The sequence below is a fragment of the Alligator mississippiensis genome, chromosome 7, assembly GCF_030867095.1.
Source record: "Alligator mississippiensis isolate rAllMis1 chromosome 7, rAllMis1, whole genome shotgun sequence".
Classification (NCBI taxonomy): Eukaryota; Metazoa; Chordata; order Crocodylia; family Alligatoridae; genus Alligator; species Alligator mississippiensis.
The window spans coordinates 31,751,410-31,773,802 of record NC_081830.1 but is presented as its reverse complement, the minus strand read 5'-3'; the positions used below and the strand labels follow the sequence as shown (position 1 = coordinate 31,773,802).

Below are 22,393 nucleotides of genomic sequence, written 5' to 3'. Positions count from 1 at the left end.
AATTCAGCAGGTCAGGGTTTCATTCCATTTCTTTCATCTTCATGGCATGTTGCAAACAAGCCCATGCTTTTAGTAGTTGAAAGGTTAACAGTCAGGAGTGTCTTTGGTGCACCCAGCCCAAAATTGAAATATTTGGGTCAAAGCAAATACAAGTATTATTATGATAACACTAGATATTCTTGATATCAATTCCCCATTTAAAACTTGCTAAGCTCTTGGCCTCAACAGCTTCTTGTAACAAGAAGTGCCAAAGTTCAGATGTAAAATGTGTGAACAAGGATTTCCTTGTATCCATTTTGTTTTTTAATTTCCCACCTTTCCATTTCATTGACGCTCCTCTATCTTCCTGTTATAAAAAAAGGAGAACAAAAGCTCTTGATCTACCTTTCCTATCTCCTTCATTATTTTATATATTTTATCATATCCCCTCCTATTCATCTCCCTTCCAGAGCAAACAAGCCCAGTCTTTTTGATTTCTTCAAATGAGAGTTTTTTTCCAGGTCCTTACTCATTCTCTTTGCATTGTTCAGTTCTGCAACATCCTTTTATTTTTTTGTAGAGGATAAGAAACACTTATATTATTTAGTCTGACCTGAGAGCTATTAAATGTCACTCAATTGCTTCTCTACTGAACTCAATAATTTGTTTGACAAAAGCATAAGTTGTGTGTGGCTAATGCATTTCTTCCAGAAAGACACCCATTCTTGATGTGACAATGCTGAGACACAGAGAATCCATTGCTCCCCAAACAGCTTGTCCCAATGGTTAATCACCATCACCGGTAAATGTGTGCCTTATTTCTAATGTTGGTCTTCAGTGTCCAGCCCTTGGTCCTGTGTCTTTCTCTGCTAGAGAGTCTAATAGGACCCAGTATTTTTTCCTTACGAAGCCATTTTATACACCATAATCAGGTACTACACGCTATATTCCAGCTGATCCTGCACCATGAATTAATGTAAGGGCATCAGAATATTCTCACCACTATCCTTCGTTCCTTTTCTTTTGCAATGTGCCATCTTATTTACTTTTTTTACTACAGCTGTGTGTTCACCTATGACCTACAGTGAGACATGGGCCCCATTGCTGAGCTGACAAAATTAATTTAGAACTCTGTAAGGTGTACATGTGGTTTAAAGTTTAGGTTTAACATTATGAATGTTACATGTGCTTTTGTAGCAGGCCCTTTATGCAAATGCCCATAAAATCAATATGTGCAAAGTCTGATCATTCATTTTTGTAAGTCTCCAATATCCTGTGATGTCAGCTACAATGAATAAATAAATATTACCATCGCAAACCTTATTGTTATTCTTCCAATGATGTTTTAGTCATTGACCATGAGTGCTGCCACATATTGAATTCTCTAAGGGTCGATGTAATATAGGTTGTTTTTAAAGTACAAATGTAGCTCTTGAAAGAACTGGTAAGATGTTCTAAGGAGCTTAATAGGAAAAATTCAAATGTATTTGCACAAAACAATGTTGAATCCAAACCAAAGGATTTGAAGAGCCAAGACAAAATGAATTAGTAAATACGTGTGATGTCTGGAAACCATCCCTCAGCTTGTAAGGTAGATCCCTTTCCCTTGTGAAAGCCAGCTGCAGCAGCCGTCAGAGCTTCTGGAGGCTCATGGCAAAGCCCCATGCAGTGCAGGGCAGTGCAGGGCAGTGGGGGGCAGCGGGGCTTGCCCCCTGCCTGGCAGCAGCTGGCAAATGCAGGGCTTTAAAAAAAAAAAAAAAAGAGCCAAGACGCTGGGTCCAGGCAAGGCAGCCATTTATGGGGCTGGGAGGGTGTGCAGGGGATGAGGCCTGTTTGATTTGGAGATTTGGCTGACTTGGCGGTGGCCAAATCTCCCAATCAGATTCGGGTAAATGGATTCAGGACAGTGATTCAAATCACCAAATTGAATCTCTGTCCCCCGAATCAGCCAAATCTGAAGTGAATACTAGCCACTTCACACAGTCCTACTAAGCAGCAGCTGGGGTTATAGGACCTGGGGGTTACAGTGGACAGTAAGCTGGATATCAGCCAGCAGTGTGCCCTTGTTACCAAGAAGGCGAATGGCATCCCGAGCTGCATCGATTGGAGTGTTGACAGTAGATCAAGGGAAGGCTCATTGAATGTTATGGCCTCTTTTTTCTTCTGTTTAGGTTGTACTGAAGAGGAGCTCTTTAAGTCAACTTAAAATATCAAGGTGTGGCCAAAATGTCAGGGCTGGGTGGACTGTGTGATGGAAGATACCATATTTACTTTAAAACAAGATGAGGTATTTTTCGCCCCCAATCACCCCTAGTCTTACATTTGCATACAAGGAAACCACATTAAATAAACTGTTTATCTTTTAACTGCTGTAGAATGTACTCAGTAATGAAAACCAACTATGAAGTTGATTAAATGCAGCCTGATGGCTAGAAAATGATACTTAGAGGTTTGCTTTTGAGAATTGGCTTGTAGGTAAAATAGGTAGTACATTAGAAAAATGGTCCATGGGAACAGCAAGGGTTAATTGATTTCTAAAAGCCTGTTTGTGACAAAGTTTCCTTCAAGGCCCTTTGTGTCTGAAGCCAGCAGACAAACAGGCTGGGAAACTGAAGACATAAACCACACTGTTCTATAACAAAGATAAGGGAATCTGCAGCATTGGTGGCAGGTCACAGTGCCCAATTGCAGAGCCCTTGGGATTTCCAGTTTTGGTAAACAGACCAAATTAGGAGGCCTAGTAAATAACCAAATTAAGATGTGTGCATGTGATCACTTTGTTGAAACAAAGGAACGTGCTGCCAGGACAATATGACATGGACAATATGACAACCACAGGGAAAACAATCAACAATGCCAGGGAATGAAAAGTCATCAGAGAGAAGAAAGAATACAAAAAGAGGGATTTCAGAGCAGCAAAGGGTCCCTGAGAAGGGAACCCAAGTCTACCATGGACAGAGGGCATACCACCAGCCCATCTCACCCACCCATTGGGAGTTGGGGTGGGCCTCAGCCCTTAACCTCCAGGCTGCTGACTGCTGACATTTAAAAGAGAGCTTCAGGGTGAAGATCGCAAACAAGCCAGACATACCTTTCCTCTGTGACAGTCCTCTAGGACTTGTAGATATAGAATTGCATGTCTTGACTACATTATTCTTATCTGCTATCACTGTGTATCAATAAAATTTGCCTGTTATCAAATGGCAAGGTCATGGTCAGTCTGAGGGTTTGCTTCTGCCCAGGACAAGATATCTGGGTCATAAATCCAATGCCAACACTGAAAATAAGTATAAAGTACATGACCCATTTTGGGCAAATATGCTGAAGAGGGCTCTGTGTGTGTGTGTGCGTGTGTGTGTGTGTGTGTCCCTTTAAAAAAATGGGCAGTTGTTCCCCCAGGCGGGAACTGGCACAGGGCCTGTAGGTACTACAATACCAGGCTGGCATCAGGAGGACTAGAAACAGCCCTGACACCCTCCTCTTAGTGCCAAAAATGCTTGATCTTAGCCAAAAGACTGAGATGTTGATGGGAACCTACCACAAGACCAGGTCAGTGCACCCCTTCTGAAAAACATATACGTTACTTACCATTAAGCACAGTCTCTCTCAACACCAACACTTTTTTTAAAGTCATGATGAGTCACTGCATTGAATACACTTAGATTTCCCCTTTATTTCTACAGCTGAGCTGCACCTTTCTTTCTCATGTCTTATGATTCCTGTTTCTTTACCAGTCTTAACTATCTGGCAGATATCACCAAACAGGGCCCCAAACAGTTCATCCAGAATCTCTCTGTTGTTCCCTCTCTAAGCCTGGTCACATATGATTAATGTGACTCCACCCTCCATAAGGTGAAGCTGGACCAGGTTGCCCTTCATTTCATCAGCATACACGTTTTTGGAGGATCCCAGGACTGGTGACAAGAACACCTGGTTCCAGTCATAAGTTGGGGAAGGGGTGCTAATTAGCACATGGATCCTTTGTGGGGGGTATCTGGAGTACAGACACACTGAGCAGTGCTGAGCTGCAGCATCACCATGGCTTGGTATGCTGTTGACTCTAGTGGGGCCCAGCCCAGTGAATTATATGGTAAACTATGGTAAATAATATCATGCATAGTTTGTATTCTATATTAGTAGGTGCCAAAGTGCTGCTTAAAGGTATGTTTGTGGAGTACCAGTGGTAAAACTTGCAGCAGTTTCAAAAAAGGAAAAATGCATCAATTCTGGATGAATTAAGTCTATGGGTATAATATACAAATTGTTATAGTTATGTTTATTTCATAGTCAGTTTTTTAAAATTTGTTCCTCATTTCCCAGTAAGGAAAAAGCAGTGTTTGACAATCAGGAAGGGGGAAGAGGCTTGAGGAGGAAGAAATTGGGGCAGGGTGGCAGAGGACAAAGGGGCTACTCCCTCCCTCCCCCTTTCCTGATCTATTTTCCCTGATGTAGCAGTGGGAAGGGGACAAATTCAAGACAAACCTCCAATACTTAGATTCTGTACCAGGAATATTATATCAAATGTACACATTTTTCATATTTGGAACTGAATTATTGGGGGGTCATTTTATAATCAGGGTCAACTTGTATTTGAGTAAATATGGTAGGTGAAATGAACATCCTTAAAAGTATTAAAAATGCTTAGGCCTGATCCAGAGCCCACTGAAAAATAAGGACAGAGGAAGGACAGTCCAATTCAGACCTAGGACTGAAAAGGTCCCCACTCAAGTAGAGACTTCTTGTGTGATTTCAGGTAAATCACTTAACTCCAATTAGGCTTGTCTGTGTTGTCAAGGTGGTGGGTCCAAGCAAAGACTAGGCCAAACATGGTCCCACCCCCGGCTCTGGTGTGCTCCATACTTCAGGGTTATCCCTGCTGACCTCTCTCAGGCTCAAAAGAAGCACACTAGGTGGCCTTACTGGTATGTTTCCTAGTGGACATGGGTGGATGTGGTATTGCTAGGCATATGCAACCATACCCTCATTGGGACCTGCTGTTGCTGTCACCATGTAGACAAGCCTTCTTTGCTTCAGGACCCCACTTGTAGAACAGGAATAATAGTACTTCCTTGCTGCACAAGGGTGCTATTAGATACTTCAATGCTACAGTAATTGGGACCATTTAAGTACTTAAGTTAGCAGGAAACACATTGCTCTAAAGTCTCAAAGGGGCTGGATTGTCTCCAGCAGTCCCTGAGACCAAGGGAGTGGAATGATGTTATAATCTATTCTTCCCCACTCCTTGTACTTGGACATACCTACTTGTTGTCCTCACTTGGATTTTTTTGCTAAGACATTTTTAGAATATCATTATTCAGAAAATATTTTGGCCTAGAAATTTCAGACTTGATTTAATATCTTGCCCCTGGCAAGAAGTAGTGCCTTTGACTAGTTTGGAGGGTCTGAAGGGAATTATTTCTTTATTACTAATGGTGTTTACACACTAGCTGTAGTCTAGATGGCAGGTACATGTCCTAGAAAGCATATAACAGGGCCTTCTCTGCCCTCCAAAATAGGTATTGGGTCCATGCTTGCTTTAGAAAGCGTACGTGGTCTTCCAGGGTCACTGCCAACTCAGAGGCACTTGTGAGGGGAGAGTTCCAAAAAAACATCAGCTTTACCATTACAGCTGATTGAAAAACAGAATTTGCATTCCTAGGGGAAATGTTGACCTTGCTATAACTGTTTTCATCTCAGATAGGGAAAGGAAGTCAAAATACTGAAACTTTTTACAGAATAAAAGTTCAGAGAAAACAAATTGATTTAGACATGTCAAAGACATTCTGTGGGTGTGACATTAATCATTGTGCTGGCCTGAGGCATTGCAATGCCTCATGGGAACGGGGTTTTTGAAACTTCTATGTCACACTTCTATCCTACAGGCCTTGCTCCCAGCCAGACTACATCTCTGATTATGTCCCACGATAGCTTAACTACAAGGAGAACTATAAGGCATTGTCCCCAGACAGAGGACAATATTAGAAGGGCCCTATAACAAATTCTGGATAATGTAGTGTGCCAACCCCGCAGCCCCAGAAACTGGCACAAGAAGCAACGGGGAGTTCCCACTTTTATATAGAAAATCATAGGGGTTAGTGTCAAAAGCCAATAGGCCAAAGGGAGGGAACAGGTAAAAGGTAAAGGAACACAACACTGGTAACAGACACTCAGCACCTTAATTCCCCCCATCCCACACAGAAACACACCCCTCCAGAGGTGCCCTGAAACAAGCCTTTAGTGCCTATAGCACTCAGACACCAGCTAGCAGCTGCCCCCAAGTCTAAGTCCAGCTCCTTCAGTCCACAGTCCTGTCTGACCAAGCCAGTGAGACCTCCAGCTCCACTGTGCGCTCCTCTAACCAGGGCTGACCAGGTTTCACATGCACAATACTCCCTCTTCCCCTTATCCAGCTTCACACTTCCTCCTTGTTTTTCCCTTAGCCCCCCCAGCCCCTGGGGATTTCAGTCCAAATTATAGAATCATAGAAAGTTAGGGTTGGAAGAGACCTCAAGACAGTACTGTATCAAGGGGAGTGGAGGGGAGGGGAAGGCGAGCAGGTCAACCGCCCCGGACGCCAAAGCGAAGGGGTGCCAACAGGCTCTACTTAGCCGGGGCAGGGTGTGGGACAGAGCCACAAGTGGCTTATTTGGGGTGGGGGTGGGAATAGGAGGAGGGTGGCTCCCACTGCTGCGTGCACTCTCAGGCAAGCACTGGGGGGCATGTGCCCCCCAGATCTGTGTGCAGGATGATGGTGGTCTGCCACTGCGGGCTTTGTCCTAGATGTCAAACTTCTTTGCCATGGCACTGCCTCAGGAGGTCACATCTAGTCCAACCCCCTGCTCAAAGCAGGACCATCCCCAACTAGATCATCCCAGCCAAAGCTTTGTCTAGCTGGGTTTTGAAAACCTCCAAGGATGGAGATTTCACCATTTCTCTGGGTAACCTGTTCCAGTGTTTTACTACCATACTAGTGAGAATTTGTTTCCCTAATATTTAACCTAAACTTCCCTTTCTGAAACTTGAAACTGTTGCTCCTTGTTCTATCATCTGACACCACTGAGAATAGCCCAGTTCCTTTCTATTTTGATCCCCCCCCACCCCCTTTCAGGTAGTTGAAGGCTGCTATTAAATTCCCTCTCAGTCTCTTCTTCTCTAGACTAAATAAGCCCAGTTTCATCAGCCTCTCCTCATAGGTCATGTACCCCAGCCCCTCACCATATTTGTCACCCTCCGCTGGACTCTCTCCAGTTTGTCCACATCCTTTCTATAGTGGGGTGCCCAAAACTGAACACAGTACTCCAGATGGCCTGAATACAAGGGAATAATCACTTCCCTTGACCTACTGGGAGCACCCAATGTAGCCCAGGATGCTGTTAGCCTTCTTGGCAACAAGGGCAGACTGCTGGCTCATGTTCAGTTTATTGTCCACTGTGACCCCTGGCTCCTTTTCGGCAGAACTGCTGCCCAGCCAATCAGCTCCCAGCCTGTACTGGTTCATGGGATTTTTCCGTCCTAAATGCAAGACTTTGTACTTGACCTTGTTGAACATCATGAGATTTCTTTTGGCCTAATCCTCCAATTTGTCTACGTCACTCTTAATCCTAGCCTTCCCCTCCCCTCAGTTTGGCATCCTAGCCCTCCCCTTCCCCTGCTCTGAATCCTAGTACTACTCTCCCCAGCTTGGTGTCATCTACGCACTTACTGAGGGCGTACTCTATGCCATCTTCCAGGTTCTTGATGAAGACATTGAACAAAAGTAGCTCCAAGAGCAACCCCTGGGGCATTCCACTTGGTACCAGCTGCCAACTAGACATTGAGCCATTGATTACTACTCTCTGAGCCTGATGCTCCAGCCAGTTTTCTGTCCACCATACAGTCCATTCATCCAGCCCACACTTTCTTAGCTTGCCTGAAAGAATGTTGTGGGAGACTGTATCAAAAGCCTTGGTAAAGTCAAGGTATATCACACCCACTGGTCCCCCCGCATCCACAGAGCCAGTCACCTCACCATAGAAGGAAATCAGGTTGGTCAGGCATCATTTGTCTTTGGTGAATCCATACTGACTCTTCCTAATCATCCTTTTCTCCTCCAAGTGCTTACAAATGGATTCCTTGAGGACCTGCTCCATGAATTTCCAGGGACTGAGGGGAGACTGACTGGTCTATAGTTCCCTGGATCCTCCTTCTTCCGTCTATCCCATCTGGCCCCATGTACACATCCAGCTTTTCTAAATAGTCCCTAACCTATTCTTTCACCACTGGGGGCTGCTCGCATCCTCCCCAAACTGTGCTCCCCAGTGAAGTAGTCTGGGAGCTGACCTTTTCTGTGAAGACTGAGGCAAAAAAGGCATTAAGCACTTCGCTCTTTTCTGCATCCTCTTTCACTGGGTTGCCTCCCACATTCACTAAGGGACCCACACTTTCCCTGATCCTCCTCTGGCTACCAACATACTTTTAGAAACCCTTCTTGCTACCTGTCACTTCCCTTGTTAGTTGCAACTCCAATTGCACTTTGACCTTCCTTAATTCATCCTTTCATAACTGAGCAATGCTCTTATATTCTTCCTTAGTTATTTGTCCAAGTTTCCACTTCTTATAAGTTTCCTTTTTGCAATTTAGTTTACTGAAGAGTTCTCTGCTAAGCCAAGTTTGTCTTCTGCAATACTTGCTAGTCTTCCTGAATTCAATTAATAGTCAGCACAGCTCTTCGGACTGTCCCCTAGTTCCTTCTGCTCTTACATGCATTGCATTCACATTGTAGTAGTTTCTAAGAGATAACATAGACAATGAGATAGTGACCCAAGTGCCACCAGCTAAAAATCAACCACAACCTCCCTCTTTCCTCTGATTTCTGCTCTGCAGATTCTTTGTTTTCATTTTTTCTTTCTCACTTGTATCCTCTTGTTTCCACTGCCTCCTCTATAGACTTTCTCTCCACCCACCCCTCTCCTATCTTCTTCTGACCTTTCTGCTGGGTGATTAGATCACCCTTGGACAGTTGAAACATAATCCTAGAGGTAATGCCAACTCCACTTCTTTACCAAGCTCTTCATTTGATCCCCGTTCCCTTTGCTACTACCATATGAACAATAAATCAATCTTCTTTCCTGGTGAGATTGTGACATCAGAGGGAGGTGAGTCAATCTCCATTTTTCTCTCTGCTCTGTTGTTCCCAGACTCTGCCTCTACCCTCTTCCTCCTGTTCTCTTTCTATTGTCTCTTCCTGTGTTGTTGTCCTTAAGATGCTTAAATATAACCCTGCATCAAATCAGTTTGGATGGTATTTATGCATGCAGAACAAAATGATTTAAATGACACTGGCGATTCACATCAGATTACGACAATAGAAGTAATTTACTACATATAGACACAGGAAAGTAGACAACAGATAATTAATGCAGAGGGTCATTATTATTATTATAAAACAAGCCCCCTTTTTTTTCTTTCTGGTGTGTGATACAAATAATAAAGAAAAATCAACCAGAGATCCTTCTGGGTCACTGTTGCTTTCAAGAAGGGGGGGAACCCCCCCTAAAAAACCAATAGAACAAGAATACATGAAAATTCTAAAGCCTTATAGAGGCAACAATTTAAAGGATTTCAAAGACTGTTTTCATAAGCCTTTTGGGACTCAACTGTAGCATATTGATTAAACTTCAGGAACAGCTAAAAGCAGTTTCAGTGTGGCTAATTAATACAGCGATGCCCCGATGCCCCTTCTTCTTGTTTTACCAAGCTTTAGACTGTCAAATCAATTAATATTTGCAGCCCTGACTAACACAGCAACCTGTTTATCATCTAATAAATTGATCAATTTATTGAGTCATTTCAAATAATTAACTGGCCTGTCCTCAGGGACTGAATCTCATGTCCCCAAAGGTGCCTTTTGGGAGACTGTAGAACATTAATGCAAGACAGGGGAAATCACAGACAATTATTGTTGACTCAACAATAAAACAATTGAGTTCCTGGTAACAGTCTGTCTTCAGTGCTCAGCCTATTAAATAATGCTTCATGGACTGCTTGTATACAGGCTCCCTAGCAAAAAAAAAAAAAAAAAAAAGGAATTTTCTATATTAGGAATTCAGTCCTCTGACTGAGATCTCTACTTTGATGTGGATTGGGGTTTTTTTATTCCTCAGCCTGTCCTTATCTGGCATGTTGTACTAGCAGGATCTTTCCACATATAGAGGAGACAAGTCTGCAGGGACTCTGGAGCATTTGCCCTTTTCTAATGCAGTGTCCTTCCCTCATGGCATTAAGGGGGAACATTCACAACATTGGTGTGAAAAGCAATTTACTTTGCCAGTCATTTTCCATTCTGCTTGCTGTTCTCACCTAGGTGGTATCTGAACTGGAGATGAAGGATACTCTCATAAGCAAGGTGCTGGGTGGAGTAGTTCTTCTGTGTCACAGACTCCCCAAGTCATTTAACTCTCTCTGTGGGTGGGTTCCCCATGTGCAGAATTAAGAGCATGTCCATTGAGTGGTTATCTGGGAAGGCTTCTCACCGTAATTTGTATGAGGCTAGCATAAATGGGGCTCTGATTAGTTGAGACAAAGGTGCACTGATGCAATATGAGTGGTAATTCAAATGGAAGGCTATCCAATTCAAACCAGCCTTTATCTGCTTGGACCTTCAGAGATTTCATACCCATACTCATATTCCCATCTTGGGACATGGTGCATCCGAAACCATTCGGAGAATACTAAATGCTGGCCAAGAGACTACTGGAGAAGACTCTAAGGCATTGTTATATTTGCATTTGGTTTGACTTCGAGGCTGAGGATTGACTCTGAGAGAGGAGAATCAAGTTTTCAGAGAATACCTGCTCTCTCTTGAGGGAAGGACAACTATTAATCAAACATGAGCTGAGCACAAATGGCATGGGGATGTGTGGCCAAGGGTTGAACTGAGTGGATATATGTTTCGGATCTTCACAAACTCAGGATGAAATCAGGGACCCCTGAGGCCTGGGCCCTGACACCAGTGTTTTTTTCTGCACTTTGCATGTACTATTTTTTTGTTAAAATGACTGAACAACACTGAAAGAGCTTCTATTCCATTGAGGCCAGAGGCTAGGACCCCTGCTTCTCCAGGGCAACGTCTGCCTCATTGAGCCACCCTCCTTCTGTTTTATTCTCCTTTTCTCAGCCTTTTCAATTTCCCCCTCCAGGCAATCAAATGGGCCAGCTTCCAGAGGAGAGCTGGAGATGGATCTGCACAATGTCTAGTTGATAACCTGGTAATTAGACACTTTGCTGGAAAGTGCAGGATGGATATTTAAGCTGCCTCTGTATGATTTGAGAGCCTAACACCCAGGCTGTCCATTCCCTGGGAAAGTGTGCCAACTGCTAGGCTATTAGACTAAGAGGTGGGAGGGCCCATCTTCTCTCTTGCTGCTTTCTAGATATGTTTTCTTGCAACTAAAGTTTTGGAGATGCACATCGAGTTACCTGGACAACCTGGTAGTGTACCCTGCCATCTGTCACCCTCTACAAGTGCCTCTTCAGCCTCCAGATAGATGGGGGAGACAGTATTTTTGGATAACTTGTATTTTGTAGAGTTGAAAACAGTCCTCCTTGACCAAACACTCTGCCTTGAAAAACTGAGTAGAACTTATTGTTGATTGAAAAATGCAGATTTGTCAAAACCAATTTCTTTTGTTGGAAGAGATTGACTTCAACAACATTTTTGTGCTAAAAAGTTTAATAAAAAAATAGCCAGTGTTCAATTTCCAAAATGACAATTAACTTGTGTCATGATTCAACTAAAACTAAATTGAATTAACCTTTACTTTAGGAAGTGTGCATGGCCTTCCAAGCTCATTGCCAACTTAAGAGACGAGAGTCCCAAAAGATATCAGCTTTACCATTAGAGCTGCTTGAAAAAAGAATCTGCATTCCCAAGGGAATTTTTGTCACATTTTTTGGTTCCTAAAATGTTGGAGCTTTTTACTTTTCATCTTGATTTGGGATGGGAAAACTTTCTGAAATGTCAACAATTTTCAAAAGGTTGGGAACATATTTCCTGCTCAGCTCTAAATAAGACCATCTGCTCTAGCTCCAGGTCAATTTTGCCCCTCTTTCTCTTGTTTCCTTCAAAGGTCTTAGAGTAAATCATTCTAGCCTGCTTGGGTATTGTGCACCTGCCAAGACAGTGATATTGAAACCAGTCGTGTAAAGACTTTGGATTAGACCGTGATTTTGGTTTAGAATGACTGCTGGCCACCTTGATAAATTGCCATAAGTAGATATTTTACTTCAACCCATTACGTAAACAACATGAGAAGGAAAGGGGTGTGTGGGGGGGGAGGGGGGAGAGGGGAGGCAGGAATTACTTGAAACAAAATGGACTGGCATCACCAGAAGCCTTTTTGAAATGTCACTGCAAGCCTGTTAATAATTTAAAGAAGATCAGGGCTGGGAAAGTAAGTCAGTATGATGCACGTACTCCAAGGAGGAGTTCTGAGGATTCTGTGAAGCTGTGATTCTCAAACACTTTCAACTTAAATAGAGGTTTGCCCCGTGAACACTTGCCCTCTTCTTACAAGCGCACAGATGACAGCATCCTGCTCAAAGTTACAGAACATACTTGTGGTCTCTGCTGCCAATGCTCATCTGAACATCCACTGTTATGGAAAGCACTTCTGTATATTCAAAGATCTTTGAGGTAAATAAATAGTTTTCCCTTTACATTAAAACATGAATCCTCTCATTTGCTGCCTATCATGAGGATCTCCCACCTCTTCCAAGGAGGAAGCAAGGCAGAACCAGCACCCCAGGATAACTGAGGTCTCTGCAGATCACAAGCAATTGCTGCGCAGACCATGATTTGTGATCAACAGTATAAGAACCACTGGCCACCACAAGTTTTGCTTCATTCATGAATATTCAAGAGAGCATATAAATACTTGCCAAATTGTTTTCAGAAGCCAACAGCAACATGAATAAATATTAATGACAGCATTTGCACTGGAAGTGCTTTTATTAGCACTAGAAATGCTCTGTCATTCTCACAACACATTTCATGGGCAAGCACAGATGTGCACAATGGTTTGTGAACAGAGACACACATCCATAAAGCATCCTGGCTGCAATGTGTGGAAATCTCAAGTGGTCCTTCCTATATTCCTGAGTAGTAAAGACCCATATTGTCCAGTTTAGGTTGGGCTCTGCAAGGGAGAAGGGGTGGAATCTGGGCATCTGCCACTTCCTGTGTTGTCACCCCAGGTTTGCAGATGGCAAGAAACTTGGAAGGAATGTGAGCACATTGGAGAATGTGAGTGCAATTCAGAAGCATCTCGACAGATTGGATAGCTGGGCTACAGCTAACAGGATGAAGTTCAATGAGGACAAATGCAAGGTGCTATGCCTAAGGAAGAATAATCTTCTTCTTTCATATGACATTTTAGGATTACAATATTCATAGATTAATATCTAAATTTGATAACCATTCACCTGCTTCAGGGGTAGCTGCATGGATTGATTTTTAGATTGCCATTAAACGATCTATTTGGACAATTGTTCACAGTGTGTTGCACCGTCTGAAAAATTGCAACATAATTGCAGCCCAGACTGTCTTTGATTCTCCATATATGGAGTTGGTATCCACATTTTTCATGAAGTGCCAGATGCGATTCAGGGAGGACCAAACCTTTCTTGGTAGGTCAAATCCTAGCTGGGGGAAAATGTATTTCTGCAGCAGATTGGTATTTGCCCAGGCTTCCCTTCATTGTTCTTCAATGCTCTAGTTGTCATCATAGAGTTTCCTATGGTGTGATGGTATGGTGATGTCCTTGTTGATTGGGAGGTTTTGGTTACTGATGGCATTATGATATTCCCTCATGTATGTGCCATTGCAGCGGAGCTGTGAGGGACCAATATTCATTAGGACTGGAAGCCATAGCAATGACATACTTTTTAGCATTCCTGATATAATCCACATAGCTGTATTTAACTGTGTATCAACAATCTTTGTGTGCATGCCTTTGTTCCAGACTGGGGAGCAATATTCTGCTGAAGAGAAAACAAACGCTAGAGTGGCCATTTTAAGCATAGTTGCATTTGCTCCCCAGGTTGTTCCAGGCACTTTATGCACAAGGTTAACTCATGCTTTTGTAATAATCAAGAACACAAATATAAAATGAGTTACATAACATCTGGTTGGATGGCAGTGCTGTGGAAAAGGACTTGGGAGTCTTGGTAGATCACAGACTCAAGATGAATCTGCAGTGTGATGCAGCTGCACGAAAACATGAACGTGCTTTTGGGAAGCATCAGTAGAAGCATTAGGTGCAAGATGTGGGAGGTGAGAGTACCTTTCTACTTGGCACTGGTTAGGTCTCATCTAGATACTGGACACACTTTTTTTAAACGGATGTGGAGAAGTTGGAGAGGGTTCAGAGGTGGGTAACAAAGACGATCAAGGGCTTGGAAGGAAAGTCATCTTAGGAGAGGTTGAAGGACCTAGGTATGTTCAGTTTATGGAAAAGGCACTTAAGAGGGCACATGATAGCAGTTTTCAAATACTTGAAGGTCTGCCATACAAAAGGGAGAAAGCACCTTTTCTTTCTTGCTGCTGTGAGGAAGACAGGGACCAATGACTTGGTTGCAGAAAGCAGGTTTAGATTGGATATCCAGAAAAGCTTCTTCACTGTTAGAATAGTGAGGCAATGGAATAGAAAACCAGGGGAGCTGTGGACTCTCCATCACTGACTGGAAGTTTCAAGAAGAGGTCGCACAGCCACTAGTCAGAAATGATGTGGGCATAGTGATGCCTATGCATATTCCCCGTGCTTCTGGGCTTTCCTGGCTCCTTCCCCACCACCTGTCCCACCCATCTTTTTTTCCACTCATGGTCGCATTGGTATGAACTGTGAAGGGTTTTACCTTCCTCTGTAGCAGGGGGCATGGCCCTCTACCTGGGACCTCTTGAGCATATATTGACAACCTTTTATAGAAGCAGGACATTGGCTGATGTGGTTCCCTTGCTCTAGCTGTGGCAGGTTCAGGTGTTAGGTCTGTGTTGTGACAGGGTTGATAGTAGTCTTATGTAGAGTTTAGGTTATGGTTTGTATGGGGAGGTTTAGATAGGGAAGATCCTGATGCAGGCAGGAGGTTGTACTAGATCACTTTTGGAGATCTCTTCCAGCCCCACTTCTTCATGGTTCAGTGATTCTATGATCTCCCTTAGACAGCCACCACTCTTCAATTCCCCCTCTACAGCGCCAGGGCCAAGCAGCTCTGCTAATACAGCATAGCTCTTGTTGCAACTCTGCTGCTGTGAAGATGCAACAGGCATTGGGGACAGCCAAGTCTTCTCTGGCTGAGCCCTGTCTCTGAACATCTAGAAATTCCCATCCCTTTTTACTGGCAAGACCTGTAAAGGGGGCAGATCATCTTAGAGGGCACTTATTGGAAAAGTACAAGAAGAACCCTGTAGCCCGCACCTGGGAGTCTCTGATGTATATATTCAGGGAGGGAAATCTACCTACATGTCCACACTGAAAACACTAATTTCCATGTCTTACCCACATATTTAGGGACAAGACAGAAGTTCAGACTTAGTAAGTCGATCTCACAAGGCTTGGTGAAAGAAATGGAGGGAAACTAGATCTCTAAACCTCAGATTGGGAATTCCAGAATCTTAATCCTGACTGTGATAGCATCTCCTTTTGTGGTCTTTCAGGAACTTCTTGTGATATGGCAGAGCTTCTGTGCACAAGTTTAATCCAAGTGCTGCTCCTGAAATTGTTGTGATGCACCTGGAATATATTCAGTTCTGGGCATCTCATTACTGGAAAGAACTGACAAATTGGAAGGACGGCAGAGAAGAGTTGCAAAAATGATTAGGAGCTGGTGTGCGTTATTTATGAGGAAAGATGAAAAGAGGTAAATGCATCTAGCTTGGCTAGGAAATATATAACAGCCTGTAAATATTCAAAGATGTAAACACCACAAAGGGGAAAGGGATTATTTATTGTTGTACACAGGAGTATAATTTGTAGTAACAGATTAAATTAAAAAAAGGAAAATATAGGCTGAATATCAAGAAAAAATTCCTGGCAGTGAGATCTATTACTGTACCAAACAGCTTCTCAAAGAGAAGAGGTTGAAGCACTGTCCCTTGATACACTTAAAATCAGCTTGAATTAATCATTAAAAAAACGTGCTGTAGGGAATAATTTGGTTGTTGGGAGTGGGGTGGACTGTATGAGCTCAGGAAGCCACCATTCTCAGTGTTTTCCAGTCTAGGTTCCCCAACCTACCTAGCCAGGATTTCACTGAGCAGTATGGAAAGGCCAGAGTGGTCCTGAATCCTTGATGCCTATTTGTGACATCAGATCCTTCCCTCCCCCAGCTTGAGAGCAATGCAAGTAGAAGTATGCAACTGAAACCATGCAATTGGAAAACAGACACTGAAGAAAGGATGGATAAATATAAGGCACAAATCTACAAAGAACAAGAATATCCTTCAGCTGGCCACAGGGAAAACGAAGGGAACTGCTAGTGCAAAAGAAATGATTGCTTAATAGCTGCTTACAGGGAGGACTTCTCTTGCCACATGACTGCAGTTCTACCGCCAGGCAAAAGTTTCAAGGGGTCTTCTTTGGGCTGGTACAAATAGGTCTAAGTCATTTTCCTACAGCTGAAGATCTGAGGAGATTTACTCCCATCATTAGTGTGAGCCCATGCAGAAGGAGGTACAGAACCAAGGCAGAGGCGATGGAGGGTAATTAGTGACCATCTGACACTTCTGGTGACTTCTCAGAAGGCCGGCAGCGAAGATCATTTCTTGTCTCTATAAAAGGTGTGGATCATTCTCCATGCTCACCTTATTTCTACCCTTGGGCTAGGACACAAATCATAATAATTATCCCTCTGTTTTGGTCCCTCGCCCACAGTCACTGCAATTATTTCCTAAAACATGGCAATTATTAAAAACACAGCATAAACAGTAAACACTGCTGCTCTAGACGGCAGGATATCAAAGCTGGGGAACACAAAGGGAAGGGAACTCAGAACAGTATGTAAACAGGAGTGACAGCCCCAAATGCAGGGAAACACAAAGCCCTGTTAATTACTGCTCCTGCTACAGCCTGGTAATTTGCTGATACCACTGCCTTCCAACTCAGTCTCTGTGATCTGCCTGAAAAATGTTGTGATACTTATAACCAGCCAGGAAGAGAAAGACAATGGAGCTTGCCTTTCTTTCCTCCACCCCAGTTTTGTTTTAATCTTGAATCACAGATGACACAAAGGTCAAGTATATTCTTTATTGACTTGCACTCTAATGCTTGAGAGTGCTTGGAGTTTTTTGAGGGGATGGGTGGGATACAAGAGGTCCCAGCAACACCAAAACCAGCAGAACCTCTTTAGAAGAAGAATAAAAATCTGCTTGACTAATGATTTGGCTAATGCAGAAGGTGGATGAACCAGTATACCAATGTGGTAGTCAAGTGATCAGAGGCCTGCAATGTAATTTGACCAAATACATGGATTCCAGACACATTTGTGTGTCAGCCCAAGGATTCTCTGACATCTGGCTGGCTTGAAATGATTTTGCATGAAAAAATTGCTATTTCTGGGTATTCTTAACTGAAAAAAATAGGCCTTTTTCCTAGAAAATAAGAGTTTGTGAAACAAGTCTTTGATGTTATTGATTTTTTTTTCATTTTCTTAAAAAATGTTGGCAACATTATTGACTGATATCTTATCAACATTTTCCCAGTATTTATCACAGTTTTTTTTTTTAATTATAGTGAGATTATCATTTGTACAAAGGCTGGGTTTCAATAAGAGTTTGATTTGTTTTGAATTGGGAAAAGATTTTGATCTGTATAAAGATGCCTGGAAATTAGGTCCTCTTTTGAACCAGTTCACAGTGCACTGGCTTAATATTAAATGTGGACACCAAATGTTCTGTGACACAGGGCTGGTCAGTCCTCCAGGCATCCCACACTGCATCATTTCTCACCCTCCTACACTGCTGCAGCTGGCCACTCTGATATGCAGCAACAACTCTACTGCCCAATTTTTTTCCTTTTGTTGGCACTTTTTATCAACACATTGCTTGTTCAATAAAAGCTATCTTTCTAACAACCAGCTGTGTCCTCATTTTGTACTTGACTGCAGCCTCCCCAACCCCTGGAAACCCAGAACAATGGAGCCAAACACTCCCCTTTCCCTCCTACAAACCACCCCAAGTCAGGCAAGCACAATTGCCAGCTATTGAACTTTACTGAACTCATATGTTGGAAAGAATGGAAAGCCAAACAGTGAAAATACCTCCAGCTGCAGGTCACACATCACCTAGGATCCCCAAAACATGGGTGCAAGTACTCCCTCCCTACTCACTCACTGCAAGGCATGCTGTGGATGCCTTCTCCCACCCCCTACTATCATTAAAAGAAAAAAGAAGTGTACACACAATGCAAAAACAGTTCAGCATCCAGAGAAGAGTACAATCACATGGCTAAGATCTGCAGACATCAGACAAGGAAAGCCAAGGCATGCATGGAAATCAAACTGGCAACCAAAGTATATAGGTACATAGGGAGCAAGAAAAAATGAAGCCCCACTGTGGCACCCCTACTGAACACAGAGGGGAAGCCCACCGTTGACCAGGGTGAAAAGACAGAGTTCCTTAATACTTACTTTGCATCAGTATTCCTGAAACTAGGCGAGACTTGTCACGTGTGCAGAGGCACAGGGAATACAGCAATGACAGCATTCCACATAAAATCAGTTCTGAACAGGTAAAGATACTTTTAGATCATATAGATGAGTTCAAGTCGGCTGGGCCAGATGGCCTGCATTCAAGAGTGCTGAAGGAACTGGCTGAACTCATAGCGGTGCCTCTGGTGAGGCTGTTTGAAGAGTCATGGAACTCAGAAGTGGTCCTGAACAACTGGAAAAGGGCTAACACGGTGCCCATCTTTAAGAAAGAAAGAGGGACAACCCTGCTAACTATAGACCAGTCAGTCTGACATTGATCCTAGGAAAAATCTTAGTAAAAATTGTCAAGGAGGCCATCAACCACAAGCTCACAACTGGTGGGGTACTGAGAAACAACCAGCATGGTTTTATCGAGGGGAGGTCATGCCTAACAAACCTGGTATCCTTTTATGACCAGGTAACTAATCAGCTGGACATTGGAAAGGAGGTGGACATCATCTACATAGGTTTTAGCAAGGCCTTTGATTCGGTTTTCCATGAAATCCTCTCAATTAAGTTGGAGAGTACTGGCCTAGACCAGGCTACAGTGAGGTGGGTTGGCAACTGACTCAGCAGCTGATCCCAGCAAGCAGTAATTGATGGGGTGGCCTCATCCTGGAGGGCTGTCTCCAGTGGTGTCCCCCAGGGATCAGTGCTTGGGCCCGTGCTCTTTAACATCTTTATCAATGATCTGGATGAAGGAGTGAAAATCACAATGATTAAGTTTCCGGATGACACCGAACTGTGGGGACAAGCGGGCACATCTGAGGACAGGACAAAGATCCAGGATGACCTTGACAGGCTGGTCCTATGGGCTGAATGCAATCAGATGAGGTTCAACAGGGACAAGTGCTGGGTCCTTCATCTGGGAAGGATGGACCCTCAGCATACGTATACGATGGGTGATGGTCCACTGGCTGGCACTGCATCCGAAAGGGAGGTGAGGGTGACAGTTGACCAAAGGATGAATATGAGCCACCAGTGTGATGAAGTCACAAACAAAGCAAATAGAAGTCTGGCGTGCATCAGCAGATGTGATACCAATTGATCGGAGACATGCTTCTCCTGCTCTATTCGGTGTTGGTGAGGCCACAGCTGGAGTACTGTGTCAAGAAGGATGTGGACAAGCTCAAAAGGGTGCAGAGAAGGGCCACCCACATGATCAAGGGCTTGGAGGATAGGCCTTATGAGAAGAGACTTTGGGACCTGGGTTTCTTCAGTCTGAGTAAAAGAAGGCTGAGGAATAACTTGATAGCCACCTACAAATATGTCAAGGGAGAATACCAAGATGTAGGAGAGCAACTTTTCAGAAAAGCATCCCCTGGGGGGACAGGGACCAATGGGCACAAGCTAGTCAGTGAAAAGTTTAGGCTAGACATATGGAAAAAAAAATTATTTTCTGTATGAGTAACCCAAATTTGAAACACACTTCCAGCAGAGGTGGTGCAGTCGCTATCCCTGGCGGTGTTCAAGAGGAGGCTGGAGAAACACCTTGTTGAGCTCATTTGAGCTGATTACCTCCTGCCTATGGCAGGGGGCCAGACTTGATGATCTTACAAGTCCCTTCTGGTCTTTCTTTCTATGATTCTTTGATTCTATGATCACAGCCACAGCAGAGCACTGTATATGTGAACACCTCTAATCCACAACATATGAGAACTGTTTTCCAATTACTGTCATTAGGGAAGAGTTCAACTGTTACATGTGTCCATACACAACATGATACTTACATAACAATGTAAATGCAATTGTTGGAACTTCCATGGGTTTTAGATACTATTCCCACTTTTGGTGGAGCAGGATCACCCAGACCTATTCCTGATGCAAAACAACAGAAGAGAAGGGTCCTCCCACCTTTTAGCTCACTTACCTACTGGTTAGACCACTTGCACAAGGAGTGGGAGATCTAGGTTCTCCTCAGCCACAGACATTTCAATCCTGAATTTCATGCTCCCCCAACCATAAAGTAGGTATTTTGCAGGGCGCAGACCTTTTCTTTTTTTTTCACCAGTAATGCCCCACCGGCAGATATCTTCCTCATATCAAGGTATAGCCAATAATGCTTTTTAAAAATTCCAGGGCATACTGTATAGCCTTTTTCAAGCTGAAGAACTGGGACATCAAGAAGGGAAGATACATAGGGCCAAGAGGGAGCCTTTTATTTCATTCTGATTCAACTGTTTTGAGCTCAAAATGCATCAAAACAGCTTTGAAATGCAACACTTGTTGAAATTCTGCACAGCCCTAGTGCAAACCCTCTCTGGGTTCCCGCATCTGCACGCGGGATGACAGGAGGCTGCAGCTGCTACCTGGGACCAGCGCTGAGCACAGCCCGCATCCAGTGCCAGATAAACTGGTGCTGCCGCTGATCCCAGGCAGCAGCAGCAGCCTCCTATCATCCAGCACACAGATCTGGGGGCCCGCACCCCTGGGAGGAGTCTGCAGTGCTGGGAGGGCAGGTTGAGCTCTGTGGGGCTGGTGGAGCTGCTTGGAGCACATCTCTGGCTCTCCCCACCTCCCACCACCAAGCTGCTTCAAAACTCAAAACATTTCGAAACTTTCAAAATGTTTTGAGTGCCATTTCATTTCGAAGCTGTTTTGAAGACTTTTATTTCATTTTGATTTTGCTGTTTTGAGCTCAAAACCCGTTGAAACAGCTTTGAAATGCAACACTTGTCGAAATTTTAAACAGCCCTAGTACAAACCCTCTCTGGGTGCTAAGAGCTGGGAACCTGGGTCTTGTGCTTCTAGAATGAATGCCCTAAACAATGAGCTGTTCTCCTCTAAGGTCCTCTTCAAATACTAGTTATCTATGGCTTTACTGACCAAAGTTTTGGGAACTAATTGGCATGACACACATACCGAGGCAATTCTATTCTGTTCTGGAGCCTACAGAGCCATAATGAAGTGTTCTGAACACACTCAGAAAGGTAATGCAGGGCAAGCGTCCTTACACAAATGCAAGTAGAATCCATTTTATGAGCACGTGCCACATTAGTGCATAAAGGTTCAATAGAGTTTTGCCCTAGGTGCTGCTATTGGAAATGCTTGGAAAACTTCAGACTTTTTCATGAAAATATTTTTTTCCACTTTTGAATAACCTCTGCCCTGAAAAGCCTACAGGAATTGCTTACAATTTGTTCCAGTTTGCTTTGACTCTTCATCTGATACTGCTATTGCATTCTTTTCCTTTCCAAGTGGAAAACATTTTCATTTTCATCCCCTGTTCTTTACTCTGGCTCAGAGAAGTGACTTGATAGTCCAATCCATCTTGCAGTAGGCAATTGTATTGACACATTGACTTCACTAAAGCCATGGGATTCATACCCTTCTCCATCATTATGTGCTTTATCTATTGATGTACTCAACATCTAAATGTCTTCATGTTACACCATGTTGGGTGAAGACCAGTTATACAAGTTGTGGTTTTTTTCTGTCCATGTGGATGGCAGAGGATCTTTCAAACCTCATTGGTAAATGTTATGACATTAGTAGGAAGAGTCAAAAAAAGTTGCAGAAATAAAATCAGTGTTCACTAGACCATCACTGACTCAGGGACTCATAATGAAGCTTGAATGTATTTCTTTAAGATGGGAGAGAGTAATACAAATAAGCGACACATAGTCCTTTCATTTTCTCTGGCCTAATATTTCTTGCTAATTGGCATTGTACCAACTGTGTTTCCCAGGGTACA

General features: G+C 43.4%; 1 long non-coding RNA gene across 1 annotated transcript; it reads left to right on the top strand.

Annotated features, from left to right (window-relative positions):
- Positions 1-8,974: 8,974 nt before the first annotated feature.
- LOC109283677 (uncharacterized) lies at positions 8,975-18,092 on the top strand. Its single transcript, XR_002090947.2, has 3 exons — positions 8,975-9,113; positions 15,671-15,873; positions 16,343-18,092. It is a non-coding gene; the product is annotated as an uncharacterized LOC109283677 (long non-coding RNA).
- The last annotated feature ends 4,301 nt before the right edge of the window (positions 18,093-22,393 follow it).